Source organism: Eulemur rufifrons, chromosome 7, assembly GCF_041146395.1.
Source record: "Eulemur rufifrons isolate Redbay chromosome 7, OSU_ERuf_1, whole genome shotgun sequence".
In the NCBI taxonomy this organism is placed as follows: Eukaryota; Metazoa; Chordata; class Mammalia; order Primates; family Lemuridae; genus Eulemur; species Eulemur rufifrons.
The window spans coordinates 56,969,949-56,994,277 of record NC_090989.1 but is presented as its reverse complement, the minus strand read 5'-3'; the positions used below and the strand labels follow the sequence as shown (position 1 = coordinate 56,994,277).

The 24,329-nt window shown below is 45.7% G+C and overlaps 1 protein-coding gene across 3 annotated transcripts in view; it reads right to left on the bottom strand.

The window, feature by feature from the left end:
* Positions 1-24,329, bottom strand: part of BOC (BOC cell adhesion associated, oncogene regulated) — a 72,152-nt gene that overhangs the window by 39,031 nt on the left and 8,792 nt on the right. For all 3 annotated transcript variants that reach the window (XM_069475091.1, XM_069475092.1, XM_069475093.1), the window contains exon 3: positions 14,951-14,957. The gene's annotated coding sequence lies outside the window, so the exon portion shown is untranslated. The remainder of the gene's footprint in view (positions 1-14,950; positions 14,958-24,329) is intronic.

The window sequence follows — 24,329 nt, the reverse complement described above, 5'->3', positions numbered from 1 at the left end:
AAAAGGCAAAAAAAGGCTTAAGTTGGAGAGCCTGACTGCAGTGTAACTTTGATCCCACTGTGAAATGAACCAGGTACAACTGCAAAGTTGGGTGAAGGCAACACTAAGGCCTGTTATTTTTCTTGGCGATGCAAAGTATGTCTAGATCCTTCTTATTTTCTTACACATTTTCTCAGAAAAAGAGGAGAAATCAAGAAAAAAAAAAAACAAATGCAGAGAGAAGGAAAATGAATTTTTTCTATGAATTCCTCACTGAGGCCATTTTAAAGGATTATTTGGACAAGAAAAAGGAGAGAAAATGTGTCTCAGTAGTTTAACTGCTGACATACATGGTCCCCACTGAAATAATCTCCTCCAAACAGATGTTTTTGGAACTTTCCAAAAACAACAACAACAAAACACACTTCTGGGGTTAAGACCAATCATGAGAAACTGAAGCCTCAGAGTATTTATTTTTTGAGAAAATTACAAACAACTGAGAGTCAATCATCGTCAGGAGGAGGCCAGCTCCACCTCATCCCAAGAGGGCTGGCTGACTAACTGACCAAGAGTGAGACAAAGCCACACAGCGTCTCACCCGGGACACCCACGCCACACCAGCTGTCTCAGAAAGGGAAGCCTCTATGACCCAAAACACAAAACATGCCCTTTGGCTGTCCCAAGACCAATAACAAAGGTGAGCTGAATAGGCGAGAGTGTGATCTAGCAGACACCATAAAGAGACTTTCTTAAAAACACTCTTCTAGTGGCAAGAATGAGATGTGACCAAGTCTTTTGTTCCAGTGGCTGACAGTGGCCAGCTACATTAAAAAAAAAAAAAATTCCTGCTCTAGTTACATATTTTTTGTATGTTCCCAATTTTGAAGAGTAAGATTCACCTTTCCCAACTGTCTTTGAAGGCAGAGAAAAGCTTTGCTCCTAGAGGGTGATGTCCAGTATTTGGGGTGCAAGCGTTAGCAGCCCCTGTCTCAAAAAAAGAGGGTGGTACTCCTGCACACAGGAGTGGCAGTGGGGGAAATATCGGGGAAATGAATATGTGAGTTTAGACAGATTTAGGAGAAGGAACTAAGAAAAGTTATCAAAACATCATACTGTATACCTTTAAATATATACAAAAAACAGAGGTCATTTTTACTTAAAAAATTGTACTTTACCCACAGATCTAATTAAAAGGAAACATTTTAAATCAGGAGGGACCTTAGAGAAAATAAAATAATAGCTTAGAATGATGCCTAATGTTTTAAGTGTTATAAATGATATGTTTCAAGGCTGAGTGAGTCTGAAGGATTTGCAGAAGGTCTCCCAGCTAATTAAGAAGGGAGAGTTAAGGCTACAAGTCAGGTCTTCTCACTCTTAGTCAGGTGCTTTTTTCACTATCCCAGCACGGCCTCCCAGCAATTTGTTTCTGGAGCCATATTAACCAACTGCTTAGAAATGGTTTTAGAACTAATTTTAGAATGTTTCTGAATTACTTCATTATGCATAAAATAACGTTACCTGGATCATTATCAGTAACAGTAATTTTCTGTGTGATCATTTTTTCCTTTCATCATCTACATCCTAATCTGTAACAATCTCCGGCTGGTCATCGCACAAACCCCTTCAACAGAATTTTCTGCAATAATGGAAATGTTCTATATTTGCGCTGTCCAAAACACTAGGTAGCCACCAGCCACTTGTGACTGTTAAATACTTTAAATGTGGCTAATAGGACTAAGGAACTGAATTTTTAATTTTCTTTAATTTTAATTTAAATGTCCATAAAGGGGTAGTGGTTACCACATTGGACAGTACATCTGGAACATCTACTCAGACCACTCTGATGTCATGGGGAGAGTAATAGTGGTTTGATGTCCTTAAGTATGGGCCATGCTCTAGCCAGCCTCTAAACATATTTCTAATCCAAATTTTGTGTATGATTCTGTTAAAAAACTGTACTGAGATTTTAAAATCATTAATATTATTGGAAAAATATGACTGTACTCTACCACATATAAGACAGCATACAAGGCACTATGAGTACTAGAAGATGGATTCGGTCCTTGGGAGGTTCAAACAAAACTGGGTATGTGAGCCCCCTGGTACCGAGCAAGCACCCATAAGCGCCTCTTCATTTCCCACACTCCTCAGCAGTGAGCTTAGGGGCACCTGACTAGCGCTGGCCAATGAAGTGTAAAAGAACTGTCATATGTCACTGCTGGGCCACGGACCTTAAGAGCTGGAGAGCCTTTATCTCTTCCTCTCCAGTCTGATGACCACATCACATGGTGCAGACAGCTTAGCCATAAGATGGAAGCAAGCAGCTCAGGATGCAACATGAGATGAAATAAGCCCTTGTTGCACAAAACTACAAAAATTTTGGGCTTAGTCTCCTAAGCCCAATGCTAAAGTAACAACTTTAGCATTCTTTACTCTAATGCCTTCACCCATTTCCAGATGAGTCACAAACGGGAAGCAGCAAATCAGAACAGAGGGAGGAGAGTATTTTCAATTGCAGGTCTACAGAAAAGTTTTTCCATATATAAGGTTTAAAACTGGACCTCTTGGGGTATGTGTCTGCAAGGAGGACGAGGCCACTGTAGGAAGAGACGGACCGGGCGGGAAAGCGAGTCTTGTGTTTGCAGGGTGGTGCATCAAGTAATCAGGCTGTCATGGAAAGCTTATCTGGAACAGTGATCTCCAGACTTTTCTGAGCCTGTTCCCTCATAAGTAAAAAATATTCTGAGCAAGCACCCCTAATACATGGATATTTTCTTACTCATAAATTAAGTGCATGCACTGCAAAACTACAATTTTAAAAAGAGTTGGTAAAAGTGCAGCCATTTTTTAATGACTCCTTAATCATGACTGTTTTATATCATTAGCTACTACCTTAAGGCAGAATGCCTATTTAGGATTAGGATCATTGCTAATGATAGGGATATAATCTCTTTCAAATAGTCTGCTTGAATGTTAATTATTTTGTTGACTTCTCATCAGATGTGATTCCATTATCATTGATTTTACTTCTTAATGTGGCTTGAAAAGGGTCAGCTCTCTTGTGTTCTTCCTGTTTGCATGTACTTGGATTATCAGCATTCTCTTCAACCCTGTTTCTTTGCAGCAATTTCTTTAAGCCACTTGTCCTTTTGTGAGAGTTAATTTAGTTAAACTAAATAATATAATCTGTAAATCCACTTAACGGAAAGCAGGAAAACTGGGGAGTGAATGAAGGAGAGAGTGAGGTCCCCACTGCCAAGCTGTCTACACACGGAGACGCCTTGGATGCTGTTGTGACACGTGAAACCTAATATACTGAATAAAGGCACAACCACCAACCCCTACATTAAAGATTAACAAAGCTGAATTGCTGAATTCCTATTTTGATCGACATAAACATTAAGGGAATCTCTACTGTTTTCTTCCAGTGCTCCAAGGGAATTACATATTTTCCCATTCGGAGCGGCATCGCACTTTGGAGATTAAACTAGAAGAATGAAAAGAGAACAGGTAGAACATTGAGATAGGATCTTTGGAAGTCCAGGGCAAAAAAGTCTGAACTTAAAAAAGTCTGAACTTAACACCACAGACAGAGTGGAGTTAATGATGATTGCTGAGCAAGGGAATAATCAAAGTGGCCTTTTGGGGTGATTAGCAAAATCTGGGTTCCCCTCACTGAACTCAAAATGTATAACAAGCTGCCAACCAAAAGAGCCTACTTCCGCTCAGGCAGGTGGGACATCCTCATCATCAAGACCAGCGGGCAGGAAAGGAGCCTGCACACAGCATCTTCCCTCGGGGGAGAACCCCCATCCCGCCCCAGAGAAGCCACCTCCACCACGTGAGTCCGGGGACTTATCTCTTGATTTACCCACTGAGCTTTTGGTAAAACACATCTAATCCTCTCCTGCCTCCAGCACTGGAGGAAAAAGTTACTGGGGAGTTTCGGGGAGTTTCATTTCTTTGTCACACAAACCCTTTCCCAAAAATGACCTCATTTATTTAAAGAGATTTAAAAAAAAAATCTACAAATCTACCCATGGGGGCAGGGACTTTATTGCTAAACTGGAAAAAGAGAGAGAAGGAAAACCACTTCCTTTCTTCTACACCCCCTTCTCAATTCCCCCGCCCCTATTCCATATAAATTCAATTTGACAACCCTGCTAATTGGATAAACGCAGCTCCTACACTCCTAGAAGGCCATTCCCTTTTCTTTTTTTTTGTTTTTGGAGGGCTCAAAACAGGGTGATTGTGCTGTTCTTTAACACGAATTCCATCTGCTTTATTTCTCTCTCCATTCAGAGCTCCTCCTGAATATTTATGAGCCTTCCCTCCTCGCCTCTCCCCTTTCTACCCCACCTCCGCCCTCCTTCCCCCCTCAACCTCTCTCTCCCCACCCTGCCTCCAGCCTCCTCTCCCTTCTCTCACAGCCGGGACAAAAACCTTCCAAATGGCCCCCCCTCCTTGCTTTAGATAAACACAGGCAGTGTCAAGTGTGAGGAGTAGGGGGGCCGAGGAGGGGGCCCAACTGCCAGTCAAGCCCCTGGCCCTCAATGCGGCCCAGGGGCCTACCCTAATCTGCTGCATGCTTGCCATATGGGGGCTGTGTTGCCCTGGGAGACACTAACAGGCAGAACGGAGCTTAATAGAGTCCATATTCATTGTAATGCAGTGAGATAGCTCAAGGCACCACTGCCCCTTCGGGTCCAGTTCCATTCTTCTGTTTCCCACTTTCTTTCTGTTTTTCCTCCCTTTCTCTTTCTTTCTTTCAAAAGGACCTGGTCCCCAGAGAGCTCTAATCTGGAGAGGCCAGGCTGGTGGAAAGGCTGGACTTCGGGGTTAGGAGTGAGGATGCGATGGTGGTGTTGGGGGGGCTGCTGGCCATGGGGCGGGAAGAATGAGAAGCAGGAACTGGGGAGAGCAGAGGGGGAGAGGGTGCAGCGTCCTCACAGGGCAAGGAGCACGTGGTGCTGTGCGTGCACATGTGCGCAGGCTTTGGGATGTGCACACGTGAGCGAGCGTGCGGGTGGATGGGCACGGCCTCTGGAAGAGCCTCACCCGGCAGAACCTTTGGGGCAGAAACTTTCTTACTTATTCAGTCACCTATGCCTGGGTATTTCTGCACCCTCTCCCTTGAATCCCCGCCCTACCCCCATTTCAATCCCAGACAATTTAAGGTCATTAAAGCCAATGACACCTACTGCCCCAGGGTGTCAGGCCTGTGGCCAAGTCCCAGCTTTCCAGTTGCCTTGAAAAGTCACAGGTGTGGCACTGGGATAAAACCTCTTTGGAGATAAATCTAGGCAGGGGCAGAAGACCCACCAGCCTGCCAGGTTTGGCCCCCTTCCTCTCCAGCTGGTCTGGCGCGGAGGAGGAGGTGACAGTTGTGGTCTGCCACAGCCAAGCTAAGAGCACAGGGGGCCCCTCTGCATTGAGGGTGTGGGCTGTCAGCAGGCTGGGCCTTGTCACAAGCATATCTGCCCGAAGTGAGACTTGAGGCTTCCCCAGGTCAGAAGCCACCTTTCCCCAGAGCCCAAAAGAGAAGCGGGCGGGGCAGGGAACAGGAAGGGAATAAAGCACATTTCTCTCAACTTTGCAGAAAAAATAAAATTCATAACCAAGATATGGTAGAACTCCTCAAAGAATAAATAATTTTGTAAGTTGTAAAACATAAAGCTATTTGTTCTGTCAGTGTAAAGAAAAATCACAAATTTAAATTGTGATAGAAAATAAAAGCAAAGAAAAACTACAATAACTTTCATACAGTCTCCTATAGTTGAAACTTTAATCCTATGGTATCCCGCACACAGGAGGCGCTCAATAAATGGATTCTGCATGAATGAACATATGCTTCTAGAGTTTTACTAATATTGACAAAAAACTCGGAGCTCTTTACCCGACAACCACAGTCAGGGTCGGGGTGGGTGAGTGGCTTCCACTGCGGGTGCAGCAATACCCTGCCTCGGTGGTGCGAGCATCTCACTGGGGTCTTTTGCTGTCCCCTCCTCCAGCACCAAAGTCAGGTAGGCTAAGTCAGCTAAAACTGCTAAATCCAAGGCAGATGCCGGTGCTTATTGTTGATTGTTTTTTGCCTTCCAAACTCAATATATTCTACATTCCTAGCTCTTACCCCCAACTGAGAAGAATCATAACTGTGGTTTCCTAGCTCAACCCAAAGCCCTATATCCTAACAATCCTACAGGGAATGGTACACTGGATATTTCAAGAGCCGGGTACAATTTCAATTTCTGGCTCCAAAACCTAAAGAACATTCGGTTATCTGAAATGCTATCCAGAAGCCAGCCTTAGCTCCTTGGTCCTCAGTCTCCACTCCCTGACGACACTGGAATCTTAGAGAAGCCAGAGTAGGTGAAGACACACGACTGAGCAGGGTCTTACAGGACTTTGGGAGCACTCAGCCTCCCTGTAGGAGAAGCCTCCCCCCGTCCAACTTATTCTTTCTATATAGTCCTACTCCAGGCTATTTTGACCCAGCATAATGTATGTGTTACAGAGGAAAGCTCCACAAAGGAGAGTAGGGATACCTGAAACTCCATGCAAGCCAGTTTTGGAGCACTCTGGAAGCACCACAGAGCAGCCACTCTCTTCCCAGCCTTCTCTGTGACGAGCATGCTAGTCAGTAATCTTCCACTCCAGAAGGCTCTGGGCACCATGTTCTGAACCTGGTGATAAGTGCATGCCAACCATGTGCACTGTGAGCATACAGGGGGTGGGCAGAACTATCCCTAACAAGTCTGTGCAGGAATAAAGGTATATTCTGTATGAGATACAGCAGGAGCTGGAATGGCCAACTCACAAGGAAAGCAGGGGCAGTTACTCTAGTCTAGAGTAAATCCTTGCCTCTTACAACACCACTCGTAAGAGGACACCCATTAATGACCTACTTGTACAAACATACTCAAACTCATCTATTCTTCCCCTGTCTTCCCTAAAGCCATGAAAAGATTCACCACCCACTGAGCTGCCCAAGCTTGGGCTCATTCTGTCTCCTGCCTCTCCCTGATTTTCCACTCCAACGTCTGATCAGTTGTACGGACTCTAACTCTGGCGTGACCAGTGTTGTCCAATAGAAATATAATTCCAGCCACATGTGTAATCTTATATTTTCTAGTAGCCATGCTAAAAACTAGATGAAGATAATTTGAATAATATCTTTTAACATGATATATCCAAAATGATCATTTCAACATATAATCAAGATAAAAATTGTGAATGATATTTTTGTTTTACACCAAGTCTTCTGAATCTAGTGTGTATTTTACATTTGCTGCACATCCCAATTCAGATTGGCCATATTTCAGGTGCTCAAGAGCCACACGGGTTAGTGGCAAAAGTACTAGAGAGCACAGGTCTAGAGCTCTCCAGCTGGCTTTCTGTCTCCTCCCCATCTTATCAGCCTCCACAAATGGCAATCCCCACATTGCCATTTGCCTTCTTTCTAGAATGTCAAGCTCAACCAAACAGTAAAAGGTGATAAACGGGCAGCTACCATTCATTGAGCAAGTGTCTCCTACAGGCCATAATCATAATCATCCAATTTGACATTCTCACAGTGGCCCTATACGGTAGGTATATGACCAACCCATTTTATAGATGAGGAAACTGAAGTTCAGAGTGATTAAATAGCTTATCCAAGATCCCTCAGATGGTAAATCTCAGAGTCAGGATTTGAACCAGGTCTGCCTGAGTCTAAAACCCTTGGTTCTTTTCAATCTATCATGCTGCTTAATGTAAATTCTGACATAATATTAATAGTTGATGAACTATTAAAAATGAAAATTATAAAGATCAAATAGCAACATGAAAATAAATGTTTAAAGGATGAAAAAAATATATAGATCCCATTTTGTGAAAAGCAAATAAGCATTTGGGTGAGGCCTGGAAGGGAACATAAAAAACAGTTGATTTGAAAATGTAGAGGAATTATGAGTGATTTTTTTTTTCCCTTCTTGGACTTCAGTTTAAAAACAAAAAAGGAAATCAGTGAATGGACCCACCTTTGATAGCTCCCCAACTGAGTGTGATTAAATAAAATTCAAACTCCATCATAAAACCTTCCAGGTTCTTTATAACTGAGCTCCAATCAACCTTTCCCATGTCTTCCTCCCATAATCCCTAATATCTGGGCAAGCTGCATTTTCACACTCTCTGTTCCTTTCACGTGACCCACCTTCCCCCTCTCCCTCCATTCCACCAGTGGAACTCCTAATCATCTTTCATGTCTTATCTCCAATGTCACCTCTTTATGAAAGCTCTGTGGCTGCTCCTCATTCTTCTAGCACTTTGCAAACCTAACATAACATTTCCACAGTGATTTATGGGTTTTGTTCATGTGTCTGTCCGTAATAGCCTCTCATCTCTTCCTCCTGACCCCAGACTATAAACTCACTGAAGGAAAGGATGTGTCAAATTTACCTTGGTAACCCTAGCATCTAGAAAGCCTTGGCGCCTCACAGGGGCTTATTTAATGTTTGCTGAATTGAAGGGTTTGATTGAATTAGAAATCTGGGATCGAGAAGGAATGTTAACCTGACCCATGAACACGTAGGAGAGACGCACAGAGAAAGACACGCTGTTATCAGTGGTGGAACCAAGGGTATGTTTCTGGAAGAAAATAACTGTAACTGTGATCTTTATTTTTCAAAACCAAAGGATCCCCAGATCAGTGTGGGCAGTCATGGAGGGGAGCCAAAATGTTGATGAGGTTCTAAACTATTTAAGGACAGAAGGCTGTGCCCTGCAGATGCTCCTGTGCCTTGAGGTTCCATTCAAGAAGGTTTTTTCCCTTGTCATCTCTTTTCCCAAAACAAATACCTAAATAAGCTTGCAGCTCCAGGCTTCCTTTAATCTACGCCACCATCACCATGGCCGGGACTTGAGGCCCAGCAGAAGGAGGCAGGCAAAGGGGGAAGGAGGAAGGAGAAGTAAGAAAGCTGTGGCGTGAGAAAGAGGGCAGGTTCAGGCCTGCAGAGATCAAGAAAGAGCATGGGAAGGGAAGGAGGGATGAGAGCAGAGATGTAGGACAGGCAACTGGATACACTGAGCACTTACAATGTGCCCAGCCCAGTGCTGGGTGCTTCGTATCCGTGACCACTTCTAATCTTCACCACCAAGGGAGTGTTGCTGTCCCCATTTTGATATGTTATCAGAACCCTTCTTGCTTTGTCAAATAGAGACTTTAAGGCTAATCTCAAATTTTCATTATAGACAAAGCTTCTCCACTAAGTGACAGTGTTGGAACTCAGCAGGATCAGGCACTACAGAGCCATAAGCCTTAGTTTGGTTATGAGCTCTGCTACTTCTACCCTTGATTTAAGGTAATCTTGGATGAGTAACTTAATCTCTTTGAGCCTTAGCTTACTCTTTGTGAAAATGAGAATGATAATATCTAATTTGATGAGCTGTTAAAAAAGGGTTAATGAGATAATGTGCAAAAGCCACCTCACACATTACTGGCACACAGCAACCATGCAGTCATTCTGGGGGGCAGGGTTCATGGAACTTTTCTACTGAAAATTGGTCACTGGAGGTCTAATTTCACGCAGTGGCATTGCCACCTGGTGGGCTTATAGATTAATGTCCTTTAAGACCTAAAGACATGAAGCATTTTAACAACTCTAGACACATGATATCATCTGTTTGTTCTTTCCCATACAAGATTAAGTAATGGACTGACTGATATTCCTCCCCACACATATGCATCAGAAGTTCAAAATACATTCTTGCTGGTTGCAGTGGCTCACACCTGTAATGCTAGCAATTTGGGAGGCTGAGGCAGGAGGATCATTTGAGCCCAGGAGTTCAACACCAGCCTGAGCAAGCGCAAGACGCCGTCTCTATTAAAAATAGAAAAAAACTAGTCGGGAGTGGTGGTGCACTCCTGTAGACTCAGCTATTGGGGAAGCTGAGGCAGTAGGGTCGCTTGAGCCCAGGGGTTTGAATTGAGGCTACAGTGCGCTATGATGACACCACCACACTCTAGACTGGGCGATAGAGTGAGACCCTGTCTCAAAAATAAAAAACATTCTTTTTTGGAGAAAAACCCAATACATTCTATATAATATTTTACAGACCCTCACAACAGCCCTGTGGGATAAGGGTTCCATGGAGAGTGCTCTAGTGTTCCCAACTCTGTGGCCAGAGGTAGTTCCTAATGTCTCAGTCTCCACCCAACACTAGCCAGCATTTACTATCACTTAAGTTAATAACCTCTCCCCGCCCCCTTATGCCCTCTCTGCACTCTCTTGATGATGATAATGACAATAATAATCATAATTTCTCTGTAGTGCCTCTACTTGTTCAGAGAGAAAGGGAAAAATATCTTCATCAGACAGTAGGTCATTTGGGACAAGAAGTTACGGAGAAGTGTTTACAGAAAGGTAAACATACCCTTGTAATCCCTCCCTGACCCCCACTCCCAGGCTCAGAAAGGAGCTCACCTCTGACCTCATTCAGTGAGTGCACAAAGCCACAGCAAAACCACCTGCTCTTTTTCTACCTATCTGTTTCTAATTACAACCTACGACAATGAACTAAAATGCTAATATAGTGGCTGGAGAGCAAATAGGAACATCTACTTCCCAATCTTCTAGTGCCCAGAGTTACCAAAACAACCGATGTCAAAGGAATTATTTAGAGCCTGGGTAGGCAGTACAAAAAAAAAGTATATAAACAAACTAGCTTCAGGACCTGAAGGGCACTTAAGGCAGATCTTAAAAGCTTAAAGTCCTACCTTTTAGGAGGAAGGAAAAACGATCCCATCTGACTAGCGATCTGTGTGTGAACACAAACTTTGCAATCATGAACAGGCTCAGAGGAAGGCTGGAACACTGATTCCACCTCACAGCGCCTACCGAAAGCAACGGAGCCCTGAGAAGGGTAGGATGTATTATCCCAGGAAATACTCCAGGGAGCAAGCCAAGGCTCAGCCTGCAACATACACAGAACCGCAGAAAAAGCATTTCCCCCAAACCATCCACAGAAGTAACAGGATTTGGCTCAGAAGGAGAGTAGGAAAAACAAGGGCATTCTGCCTAGTGTTCATGCTGAGAAGAGCAGATAGAATAGCTGGCAACCCCGAAGTCGCTCCTGATGTGAGGTACAGGTCCCTGGGGTGGGCAGCAGACAGAATTCAGGGCAGTTCAGCACACCCAGCTGAGCTCCCTCTAGTGCCATGCACTATACAAAGGGTTGAGGGTATTTAGAGAAACACAAGGCACAATCCCCAGTTCACAAAGAGCTTAGGACCTAGTCCACATTCAGCTTGACAAGATCTTTCCATTATACCAAAAGTAAAAAGCAGCATGGCCCCAAATAAGATGAGTCACAAGATAAACTGTGTGTTTTACTAAGTGCAGTCAAGGAACCAGAACCAGCCACAGAGGCATAAAGGGAATGATAAAAGAAATGTGTATACAGGAGGTTGACTGGGGCTAGTAAAAAAAAATAATAATTAAAAAAAGTTAAAAAAAAAAAAAAAAAAGAAATGTATATACACATCCCTACAAACGTCCACTCTCAGGCCCTGCTCAGTACATTGGACAGTCAGTTCTCCAGTGTGAGTTTCACAACTCCTAAAAGAATGCTCCTTTCTATAATCCATGTTCGTTCCTCACATAGTCTGGGAGATTCACAGAAGTTTGTCGGTTCAGGCAGGAAAAAGCCTGAGAGCTAACAGAAGTCCATGTGTCAGGATCTCTTAAGCCTCAGCTATATCACCTACATTGTCATTCTCACACTGCCCTGTAACTTGTTTGTTTGTAAGTCTCCCTCCTTGACCCCCAGTAGGAACTCAGTGAGTGCTTGCTAAGCTGTGAAGACCTCCGACCTCCAAGGTCTTTTCCAGGCCTAACCACGGTCCACGGGGTTTGGATCTGATGAACGTGCCCGTACCTGGGCCGGAGGCTCTGGCTGCAAAGTGGAGCTTGAGCAGGGGAAGTGGACATTGGAGTATCTGAGAGGCCTGTTCCTATCTCCCTCAGGGATTTGGGTTGGGAGCCTACAGTGGTTCTTTTTCCGTGGAGAACGCAGGCAGGACACAGGTCTTTTCAAGCACGGGGTGGGTGGGGTGAGCTTGCAAAGGAGCAGGTGGAGAAGGAGCATGTAAAGAGAAGAAGGTGCCTGAGGAAGCTGGTTTCCATGCCACCGGCAGGGCTCAAGTCCCCAGGCCATGTCCGGCAGCCCAACAGTCAGCGGCTAGGCCCTCAGAGCCCAGCATGCTGTTAATTATTTAGGGTCCACCTGATCGCTAGACCAAAGGCTGAGGGATGGCAATGATTTTATTCACAAGGGCATCTTTAGCATCTACCGCAGGTCTAGTCACTCAGCAAACACCTGTGGAATGAATGAATAATGAATGACCTGAGACACAAAGGTGAAAGATCACGGCGGAGAGGAGAGAGAACCGCAGTCACATAGACAAGGAGGGAGCTGCTTTCTTAGTAGGAGAAGCCCGGCATTTAGCAAGCTTTGGGGGTTGAAAGACTTACTTTGATTTCCTCTATTAGGCAACATAATTACCGCCAATTCCAATTAAGCTGTCACTGGCAGTCACTCTCTATGCCCCTTCCCCATGATGATGAAGCAACCAATGGCACTAGGCCGACGTCTATACCCTCCACATGACTCAAACACAGGTCTTGGGTGCTATGACCCGGACTGAATGAAGATCAGGCTGCTGGGTCTTGTCCTGCCTGATTGAGGGGCTGATTCGAGCAGATGCCAGGCAAAACCAGCCCCAACCTCTGAGACACACACACACGCACACACACACACACACACATCAACCCTTAACACGCTCATGCATGTTCACAGGAAATCTGAAGCATTCAAATGAAAAGCTAAGCCTTGGGGTAAAATAGCTGAAATGCTGAAGTCAGGGCCAAGATGGGAGATGAGAAGTTACCACTTTCAGTTCACATCTGACTGCACTGTAACACAGTGTCTGTCCTAGACTTTTCTGCAAGCAAGAAACCTTTACCCTGAACTTTAAGAGGAGCTAGTTTGGTACAGGACAATGAAATTTATCTCATACAAGGGTGCTGAAGGAAAAACATTATATTAGTAAAGCATCTATAACATCACTGGCACAAATGTCAATAAATGATAGGAACTTAGAAAAGTTTAATAACTCCTTTTAGGGTTACTTTTAGAACTATTTTCATTAGTCTGATTCTTGCTGCAGATTCATCCCCAGTATTTCAACAACAGAAGTTTAAGAAAAGGCAGTATCTCAGGGGCTGGACACTCCCACCCAGGCTCTCCAGCAGTCTGCCCTGGACACGCACACTCTCCACCTCTATGACAGACAGACAGGCAGATACACACCCTCACACACAGCCTCACACAGCAAACAAGTCCAGCTCCAGCTGCTAAGTATGCTTTAGAGTCATGACAGTTTACTTTCTTTCCCATCTGACCTCATACAAACCCACTTTCTTCACCATCTCCCTGACCCCCAAATATACACATTCAGTCCCCCACCTCACTCCCACAATCTTTCCTTTCTTGGTTACAAAGCTCTTTTAAGCCACCTGAAACTTAAATACTCATTTGGAAATCTGAAGCATGCTCCAGTTGGTCTGTCAGTCAGTCCCTGCCTTCTGCTGGAAGCCCCTCACCCCAACCCCTGCCAGCTCTCCCTAACTTGTGAAGCCCAGTGGCCTTGGTGCAAGCCTGGCACATGCAGAGAAAACAAACACATGGAGTCTTGCCAGCTGGATCAGGCACCACTGTTTACAGCAGAAGCAAAGTGTGGGGAACTGGAGAGGCATGATGAAGAGAAGGAGCAGAGTGGGTGGGGATAACTCTAGCCTCCTGCTCCCGGGCTCCACCAGCTGCAAAGAGGATCCCCCTGCAGAGGTTCTGCTATTCCCAGGTGCAGGGCAGGACAGCCATCCATCATGGGTGTGACTAATACCATCACTATGCTGCAGGCAAATAGTGAAAGTCCTTGAGGGCAGAGAGCCTGCTATCTTGCGCATTAGTGTATCCCCAGCATCAATCACAATGCTTGGCACACAGTAGGAGCACAGTAAGTATGTGTTGATTAAATGAATAAACTGTTTTCCTGCCTATCCCACAAGATTATAGTTGGGGGAGGGATGTTAGTGGCAGAGGGGAGACTAGTGAGGAATGTTCAAAAAACTTATCAGATGTTAAAATATGCCATCAAAAACAATTTAGAAAATTGCTATGTTAAGAAAAGCTAATCAGGTTTCTTTACTGCAGGCCTTTTCAGAGCCTTTAATATGCTTTTACGCATCATGAATCACCAAGAGGGGGACAGAGTATGCCTTAAATTCTGTAACCACAGCCTTGGACTTATGTGACCACAAGCATGGATTTACTTGAAAAAAATACCCTTTTTTCTCAGAATATCCAAAGTAGGTATGTAGCATCACTTTTGTAATTAAAAAGGCAAATTTGGAAGGGGATAAAAAGCTATTCCAGAATATTATCATGTCATCATTGACATTTTATCTTCCCATATAGGCTCTGGGGGCCTCATTTCCCAACAACCTCTTCAACCATAAAATGTTCTTTGCCCCATTATCACATTTAAAGAGTTTGCTGAGTCTAATCTCCATCAACTCCTTTGGTTTGTTAAGAACATTTCCTCTAATTCCAGTTGCTTTCACATAATATTGACAAATATTTTGGAAAAATGAAGACACATTTAATATTTTGCTAATAATCTTTTTGTTTTTTAGAGACCAGGTCTAGCTATATTGCCCAGGGCTCAAGGGATCCTCCCGCCTCAGCCTTGTGAGTCGCTGTGACTACAGACACACACCAGCACGCCTGCTGGCATTTTGTTAACAGTATTTACAGATCTGAAATTACTTTGTTTAGTAAATTGTATAAAATATACCATCGAGTACTTAGTTTGCTAAAATTATCATGTTGAGCATGTTAATATTTAAAGATTGCCTTTTTCCTACTAAATTACCAATTTCCTACTGATTTGTAAATGCAATTAAAAGTCACTGTGATTTACTGAATGCAGTACACCAGGTTTTGTTGAAGTATGAGATTGAGGCACATATTTAGAATGGAAAGAAGCCATTGATCTTAACATAAAATGAAGAAAAATATTTGACCATTTGTTTAATTAACATGTGCAAGACAATAAGCTAATGGACATGCATTATCTTGTCTAACCTCTAAACAGCTCTTGTATTCTCATCCCAATTTTACAGCAAGTGAGACTCAGAGAGATTAAGCAACTTGCTCATCAAGCAAAGGATTCAAAGCCAAGGTTGTCTGCCTGCCTTGCCTGCTGGTCTTGGTGTCCTTGGTAGTTTTAAGCACATGTACAACAATGTTTTCAAAAAATGAACCAAGGGAGGCAAGAAAAATATTAATAGTAAGCCTGAGTTGGAGTCATTCATGTTTCAAGATATATTGGTTTGGCAGATTCCCACAACACACTCTGCATCTGAATTCTTGAGGATACGTTGTACCTGCCCTTCTGAAAGTTCCCCACACCCACCCTGGTCAGCCCAGCGTGTCTGAGTAGCTAAATACAGTCCAGAGATACGCAGAAGCGCTTTGAGTCTGGGATCCAAGTTATATGCACCAGCATGTACTGAGAGACAATAAAATTCTTCCCATTTCTTGATCTGGCCTCTCTCATCTTCCTTCTGTTCTTTCATAATGTGAGATCTAAAGCTCCCAATTCTGGCTGCTCAGGGGAATCACCTGGGGACACTTGGGAACACAACAGTGTCTGGATAGCACCTCAAGCAAATTAAGTTAGAACCTCTGGAGGTGGGTCTTGGCATCAGTATTTTCAAAACTCTTTCCTGGAAATTGTAAAGTGCAGCCAGGGTTGAGAACCACTATACAGGTGTCTCTGCCACGGTTTGTAGAGAAATTTTGGTAAAAAATGTCTGCCAGAAAGAAATGCCCTGGTTACACTGATTGGGATTAAGAGTTTTGCATAAAAGTGTTCCTTACTATACTATTTTAAAGAAATTCTTGTAATTTTTAAAGCTAAAATAAATATTTCTCATCCCACAAATTAAGTATCAATATATTTTAAGGAAGAAAACATTTTTCCCACAAAGCTTCACTCAGATTTCCCCAGATATTTTCTGGATTTTCAGATTCCTAGCTTTTTTCCCACAGAAATAAAGACCCAAGAGGAGGCCGCCATTGCAACTAGTGCCTATTTTGGGGGCCAAGACAGCCTCCATAGTAGCAAAGGTGGCACTCAAACAGGTCCCTGAGCCATAGTCACTACTGCCACCTGGGGCTAGGACCACTTACTTCTGGGGGCAGGGATGAGGTGCCACCAAGGAAGATGTCAGCAGGGTAGGGATGTTTTTCAAGCATATGCCAATTTGCGCACTTGCACATCAAAGCCTGAGAAGCATCAGTGATTCCTTTCACAAAGCCAGCACAGTCCCCATGGCTCCCAGACCACTAAGGGGAACAGGTATTGGTTATCCGGGAGTCCCACAACACCAGATCAGACCGGAGGGCTTGGCTTCACTGAAACACGCTGTTTCACAACCCAAAGGGTTAACAGCACAGCCTTTAGCTCTGATTTTCCTACTAGGGGAGGGGACAATCCCCCACGCCCACCTCGGAGCCCCAGCCCCGCCCCCAACCGGCCCGCCCACTCCAGGAATGAAGCTGCCTGCTGCCCAACATACACCCAGACTGGTTTCATCTCCTTCCAAATCCATGTTGTGTCTTAACTTCTGCCAAGAATAAAAATTAACACACAGACACACACACATACATCATGCATGCATGTATGGGATATGGGAGGGGAGGATCAGGCTGGAAGTTTAAACTGAAGAAAGGAGGAGGGGGGGCGGCTGCCTGCTCAAAGTCAGCGCCTGGAACTTGCCCAGGATCCGCCTGTGTGGGGCTTGACACGTCCTGCCTGAGGCTTCTGCCCGCTACACCCCAGGGTCAGATCTGGGGGAAGTGTCTCAAGTGTCTCCCCTCCTGTACCCCAATGCCCCATTTCATACCCTTTTACCGCCCACCCACCCAGGCCTGCCCCAGAGGGGCTCAGAGCGGCTGAACTGCAGAGCGCCCCAGAGGCCGGAAGAGGACTCCATTCCCTCCACGCTTGGAACAGCCCCGTTCCTTGCCTGCTCTCCCTTGCCAACTCCAAAATGAATAAAACAGCACTTAAAATGGCATGTGGGCCCTGGTGGTGCAGGCAGCTTGCAGACTTCTTGTGGCTACCCAGAAAAACAGGTCTGGAGATGGAGTCCCCGTTCTCAGAATCCTGCCCCACCTCACCCAGAGCCTGAATCTGGGGCTCCAGTCTCTCCTGTTCCTCCTGCCACTAACTGCCTCCTTCTCGGCAAAACCAGAAGTGCTGCTCTCTAAAGTGATTGCAGCTAACCCCTCGCCTGCCTGCGAGGCTCTGTCCGTCCCACTCCAGCTTCCCCCAGGGTTCAGATAATGGCCCCTCACTCAACTCTGTGTACCGTCATCTGGTCCTTCCCCCTACTACGGAGCAAAGCACTCACATTACTCACACCTGTCCAGAAGGGAACCCACTGTCTCATGAAATCACTGGCCTCACAAGTCAATAAACACTTATCGAACACCCACTAAATATTAGGCCCTGAGAATCCAAAGGTAAAGTTCAAGTTCAACATCTGGTAAGAGAGACACACAGAAACATCTCAGAGCACCAGGGCACAACTGCAATTCAAACCCCAGTGCCCAGAGCTGATGTGCCTTCCCTCCTGCTCCACTGTGGGGAGGCAGTGGGAAGGCTGGATCACGCACCTCTTTGGGAAAGAGTAGGCTGGTAGCAACTATCTTTGTCTTATCCCGTATGCACAGCTTAGTAAAAACAAAGTAATATTTGGAAAAAAAACCGCTTACTTTTGTCTGTCTTATAATTGTTGAATATGGGTGGTAGGTACACGGGGTTTGTATGATTCTTTCTCTTTCTAGGTATCTTTCAGTTTTTTAATTAACAAAAGGTAAGACTTTTTTTTTCAATAGGAAAAAATTTTTTTCAACTAGGTAAGATTCTCTCAAGTCTTCCCAATCCTGCACCAACTTCCAAGAATCCCCAACTACCTAACCACCCAATGTCCTCTCAATTAAGGCAAGCAGGCCTTGCCAGGCAGGTTTCAGCGAGTGCCCAGGCTCTGATGAAGGAGGGGGTGTACCTCTTCTTTGGCCCTTGAAGGCTCCCCAGTGTTGGGCAAAGAGGCACCCTGAGAAGGATCCTCGTCCCACCAGAGGAGACTCGAGGAGACCGTCTCCCTGGCTCTCTGGACTCTAGACCCGGAGCCAGTTGGTTGTCCCCCACCCTTCTGGGGCTTCCCTGTCCAGAAAAGGTCCTCCCCAGGACCCCGAGCACATCTCACCAGCGACAAGTCCCAGCTCTGGCTGGCTCTTCCCTGACTACAGAACCAACCAAGTACAGAGGCCGAGAAGTCCAGGTGAAAGACCATCAAAGAAACTGGCTTGGACTTCTGAACTTATCACTTTTCCCTGGGCCTCCACTTTCTACCTATAAAATTCTCAAACATATCATAATTGATAAAACTCTTTCAATAGCCAAATTCTCTGAGAATATGGGCTCTATAAATCAGCAGCTCACCTCAGGCCAAACTGATAATAATGAGGAGGATGGTGACCATCTAAGCATCTAGCCTGAGCCAAGCACTCTTCTAAGGAGGTAATGTGGATAAAGCAATTCAAAGCAGGATGACCTCCTGTTTTGGGGTGGGAAATATTTGGAAGCTGGGATACAGGTGTCTTGAGGGCAGTAGGCACAGTGCTCAGTAAATACCTGTTAAATACAGTTCTGGGACTGAAAGGCCATGCTGATAATGACAAATGTCTTCAGACCCCTGAGAGAGGCATGAATGAGCTGCCCTCAGGAAAGACTATTGCTGAATACCTGGACAAGCAGGAAACCTCAAGAGACTGAGGAGAGGCAGCTGCCTGGGCACCCTGAGCTTTAGTGAGTGGCATTTTTCCTACAGGGAGACAGGTCAGAACCCCCCACCCCTAAGCAGGGATACACGTCTTATCTTGGCTGAGATGCACCCAAACAAGGCCTCATGACCTTTCCCCCATACAGATCAAAGGCATTAACACTACCATTTTGGTTAATGTCCCGTGTGGGGAAAATTAGTTCTGCCTGCCTGAGATTCCATCTGCATTGGATGCACAGTTCCTCTGTACTTCCCGACTTTCAAGGTATATAGAACGTGGTTATTAAGGAGCCTCCCTGTTCCACTGCCTTGAGGGTTGGCTTGTTCTGGACAGAGAGCTGATGTAGTGGTAGATAATACTGGGAGCCCACTCTGTTTCTACAGATTGCTCTGAAAAGAAAGCACTAGAGAAGACTGAGATCACACTGGCGATTTTCTTCCACCAACACTCGCTGAAGCTCCCCCACATGGCCCTCTGCACCTCCCACTCTAATAGGAGCCCGCACCATTGGAGGTCCTGGAACGGTCCCACTGTACAGAATGCCATTCCTTATGCTACAGGTGATTTTTTAAAAAGCATCACAAGATATTTATAAATCAGTCTTTCTGAGATTTTTCTTCCCCACATCAGAAAAATAAAAATGGTTTGTCGGATCATGTATTTGTCTTTTGGTTCAGAATGTGTGGGCCCTGCTCATGGATACACACTACCTGGCATGTGCCAATGGAAGTTGGTCTGGGATTCTTTCTCAAGATTTTTTACTGTACCTCCTGTGGGGAAAGAATGTAGAGAGGGTGATTTAGGAGTGGGGGTTGGATTTGGTAGGGAACATGGGTCCTACACTTACCCAGTTCAGTAGTTCTTTATCCTCTGCCTCCCAAGGTAAACTGAGGCAAGGGCCAAGGCTTCAGGATGGGCAAATGGTCAGTAATCACTGTTATAGCCTCCCAGACTCTGGAGCTAGACCCAGGAAGACAGGGGTCAGGAGGCTCCACCCTGAATCCATAATTAACAACAAAAGCAAGAAGGACAGCTTGCCTGTAGAGCACAATTCTCTGAAGAGTTAAAAGAGACTTAAACACTCCATTGCATTAGTGCTCACAGTCTTGGAGACAAACATGGGACAGTTATTGGTCTGCACAGGTAGAGCCACTGAATGGCAGCCCAGAGCTCTCAGTGAGTCACTGGTCAGGCTACAGACTGGAGGGTGGGCCAGGTGAGCAAAGAAAACCAGAGCAGGAGATGGTACGGATTTGGATCTTCACCATGGAGCTTAGTCAAAAAGCTGACTTTCCAAGGTGTCCAACGAGTCTAATTCCTCCTTTGTACTGAACTGTGAAACACCTGGCTGGTGTCTTTAAGTGTGAGAAGGTACCAGCCAGCCTCAGCTCTCTGCTTATTCCAAACGGGAAGCAATGGAAGCCGGGGTCTGAATTTAAGTCCCTGTTCCCCAGGGTTGGAACTTTCTCTACCTAGTATACCCCCTTTCCTCAGCCCCTGGAACTTTTCAGCCTGGTTCAGACGATCCGAGTGATTCACTCACATGCACTTTCCTTTCCCCTAAATGTGGTCCAGAGCTGGAGTGGGGCTGTTCGAGCTTCCTCCTGCTCCTGTTATAAAACCCATCATCAGCACCTGTCCCACCTGTCCCCAGAGAGCCTCGTTGTTTAGAGTGACTGGTGAGTGCCCTGAACGCTGAGGGTGCTGCCCCCTAATTCCCAAAGAATCCTAGTTTTTGAGGCTGACTCAAGAACGAAGTACCTCTTGGCAGCGACAATGTCCTCAATCTCTTTGCACCTCATTGGTCTTCCTCCTAATAACCACAAAACAGGCCCCAGCGCTCAATCACTCCCAGGGCTCAACAGACATTGGGCAGGACTGAACGCAGGGACTTCAGAGGCTGAGAGACCTGCGGCCATGGCCACCGGATGTGGATGTGGGCGTGCAGGAGGGCTGCCCGCCCAGGGGACCTCACTTCCCCACCGCTTGTCCGCAGCTCCAAAGCAAGTAAAACAAACTACCGAGGAGGAAGGCAAACAGCCCCATGTGCTCCTCCTGTCTTTCTATTTAGGAAGGGAACGGGAGGGTCTGCACAGCTGATTCTTCCAGATGTGGAACCCAAACACAGGCAGCTCCTGACAGCTTACCAGCCTGGGTTAAACTCCAGTAGCACCAGGGCCAGGGACGTTCAGGGGAAGATGATGAAGGGCTCACATTGCAGATCGGAGGGGCTCTGCTTGGGGTGGGGGAGCAGTCTCAGCACACAGCTTTGGGCTTCTCCTTCTCCAGCCCCTTCGTCCCCAGCTAGATGTGTGTATGGGGCACAGAGGGCGAGAAAACCATGTTTAAGTTGAAGGAGGTTGCCAAGTGAAAGAAGCTGATCTGAAAAGGCTACAAACTGTGTTATTCCAACTACATGACATTCTGGAAGAGGCAAAACTAGATAGACAATAAATCCATCAGTGGTTGTCAGGGGCTGAGGCAAGGAAGGGAAAAAGGAATAGGTGGATTTTAGGCAGTGAAAGTAGTATTCTGTATGCGCCTGTAATGGTGGATGTATGTCATCATGTATTTTGTTGAAAACCAGGAAGTGTACAATGCAAAGTGTGAACCCTAATGTAAACTATGGACTTTAGTTGGTAATAATGTGTCAATATTGGCTCATCAATTGTAACAAATGTACTGAACCAAAAAAAGATGTTAATAGTAGGGGAAATTGGTGGGGGTTAAGTAATAGGGGGAAATCAGTATGACAACTCTGTATTTTTCATTTAATTTTCTCTGTAAACCTAAAACTGCTGGGGAAAAAAGGTACATTAATTAAAAACAATACAAAACAAAACGAAGAGGAGGCTTGGACTATTCTCCCAGCTCCCCAAGATGCTTACCTATTGGGTTTGCGGATCTGGTTGTATAATTTCTCAGGCATATTGTTCCACCATTGCTGTCTGCCCAAGACCTCCTGGGATCTTTATCCCTATTTTTTTCTTCCTCAGCTTCTAAATCTAGAACCAAGTCAGAAATGACTGAGATGCAATTTGAAGTCAGATATCCCTGCCTCTGGGTGGACATCCAAACGTGCTGTTCCTCACTTCCATGGCTTGTCAGCTCTCCATCTTTGTTACCTGTGTGCCTGGCCCCACCAGGCCCTCCCGTGTGTGTGAAGCTGAACTATTCTCAAATTCATTCCATGTCCTGGGCTTGTGGTTCCAAAGCAGATTTGACAGAACTCTAATTTCAGTCAGGCAGCTAAAGGAGGAGAGTGGTGAAGTGGATGGCCCAGGCACAGTTAGGAAATCCTAGATGAACGACTAGGCTGTCAACTGTTGGTGGGATGAGACAGTGAGCCAGGCTGGACACAGTGCTGGCCATAAAGCAGACGTTCAACAGATCCCCCTCAGGTGAGTGACGAGGAAGGTCCTCCCTCCCTCTGTCCCCCCAAGAGATGGATCAACCGGCACACTCGCGGACATTCCTGCAGTCAGTCACCTTGAGGAAAAGAGAAGGAACGGGGCTCTTTCTGCAGCAGCCTTGCACACTGCTTCCTGGCTTTTCTGAAACAGACACTGTAACATTAGACTACCCCAGAATGCATTTTCTTGTATAAATCCACATGAAGTTTTTTTCATTTTGTTTGAAACTCTTAGCATGTCCCATTTGAGATTCAGGAGAGTCCTGCAGACTAGCAAAAACAAACAAACAAACAAACAAACAAGAAAACATTTGAGCACCACTTAGCTACCAGATTCTACTCTAGGAGGTTCTACTCTACCAAATTCTACTGGGAAAACAGTGAGAAACAAAACAAAGTCCGTAATCTCATGGATCTTTGGTTCTAGTGGGAAGCAGGCAATAAGCAAACGAACAAATAAATAGAAGGTGATAATGTTAAGGGAAAATGAATTAGGTTGAGGGGAGAGAGAATGAGGGTGGGAGTGCTATTTAGTAAGGGGTGGCCAGGGCAAGGTGGCCAGGAGGCAGGGCCTGGCTGAAATGAGGGAGGGTGCTGTACAGGTGCCTGGGGGAGGGGCCTTCCGGGCAGCAGGCAGGGCAGGTGCAAAGCCCCTGAGGAGGGAGGCTGCGCAGCTAGTTTGTCTAAGGAGCAAAAAGGAGGCTGATGCAGCTGTGTGTTGGGCAAGGGGGCCAGGTGAGGTGAGAGAGGGAAGAGGTGGGGTTGAGGGCACAGAAAGGTGTTTAGATATTTTCTCTGAATGAAACAGGAAGCTACGGAGAGTTATGAACAGAGAAGTGACCTCCACTGGCTTCTGTTTCAAAAGTGTGACACTGACTTTTCTGTGAAGCACAGACCATGGGGTGGAGGGTGGAAAGGTCAGGGAAGGGCTGAAGCAAAGAGAACGCTTGGGGAGCTATTGCAATATCCAGGTCAGAAATGTTATAGAAAACGAGAGTGGCGAGAAGTCGCAGGATTCTGGAAACATTTTGAAGGTAAGGGCAATATTTGCCAGTGTAAGTGGAGTGTGAAAGCAAGGACAGAGTCAAGGCTGAATCCAAGATTTTTGGCATAACTGCTTGAATGGGAAAGCTGAGTTGGGGAAGAAGCAGAGGGGAAGCTGGGGGAGGGGATTCGCCATAGACCTTGAGCCACTGGAGGCTCCTTCAGCAGGACCTTGCACCACTCATCCTTCCAGCTCCCCAACCCCACCAGTAACCTTCCTTTCGCTCTGTTCCTCCTTCCTTTCCCAACATCAACAGCCACCTTCTCCTGACTGCTCTCAATGCATTTCATGCGCTTTACCTTGCCTCCTCTTTGCAATACCTTAAGAACCTGGGGTCTCAGAGTTTAGGCGACTTGCCCAGGCTCACACACCTGGCGACTGGCAAAGCCAGGACTAAAACCAGGTTCCAAAGCCTCCTCTCCACCAGGATGCTGCTCAATCTCAAACCTGGACGTGACTCCAGAAACACCACTCCCTCCTTCAACAACCGTCTTTCCCCAGCACTTCACCCTTCTTCTAATGAGATTCATTCCAGATTTCTGTCCTCTCAGATGGGATCCCCAAGAAACTCCCAGACTCCTCTATTCCTGCGCCTCTCAAGGAAGAATGTTAGTCAGAATTCTTTGGCAGTGAGTTCTTTTCCTTCCTCAATACCTGCAGGATCTTGAAACCCCTCATTGCTGCGTCCCACAGGAAGGCAAAGGCACCTTGGCTGGAGGGATCCAGGAGGGTTTCTGACAATATGACCAAAGTGCTTCCAACCTAGGCTCCTGCCCTTAGAAAACAGAAACACAACCACAGAAGCAGATGCATCCCATACACCCAGATTCTCAACTGTGGCAAGTTCCCTAAATTTCTCATCCCCTAACTCACCTTGGGTGAGCACAGATCCCAAAAGCCTTGGGCTTTTGAGGTGAGAAGAAACATTTTCAAGCAAAA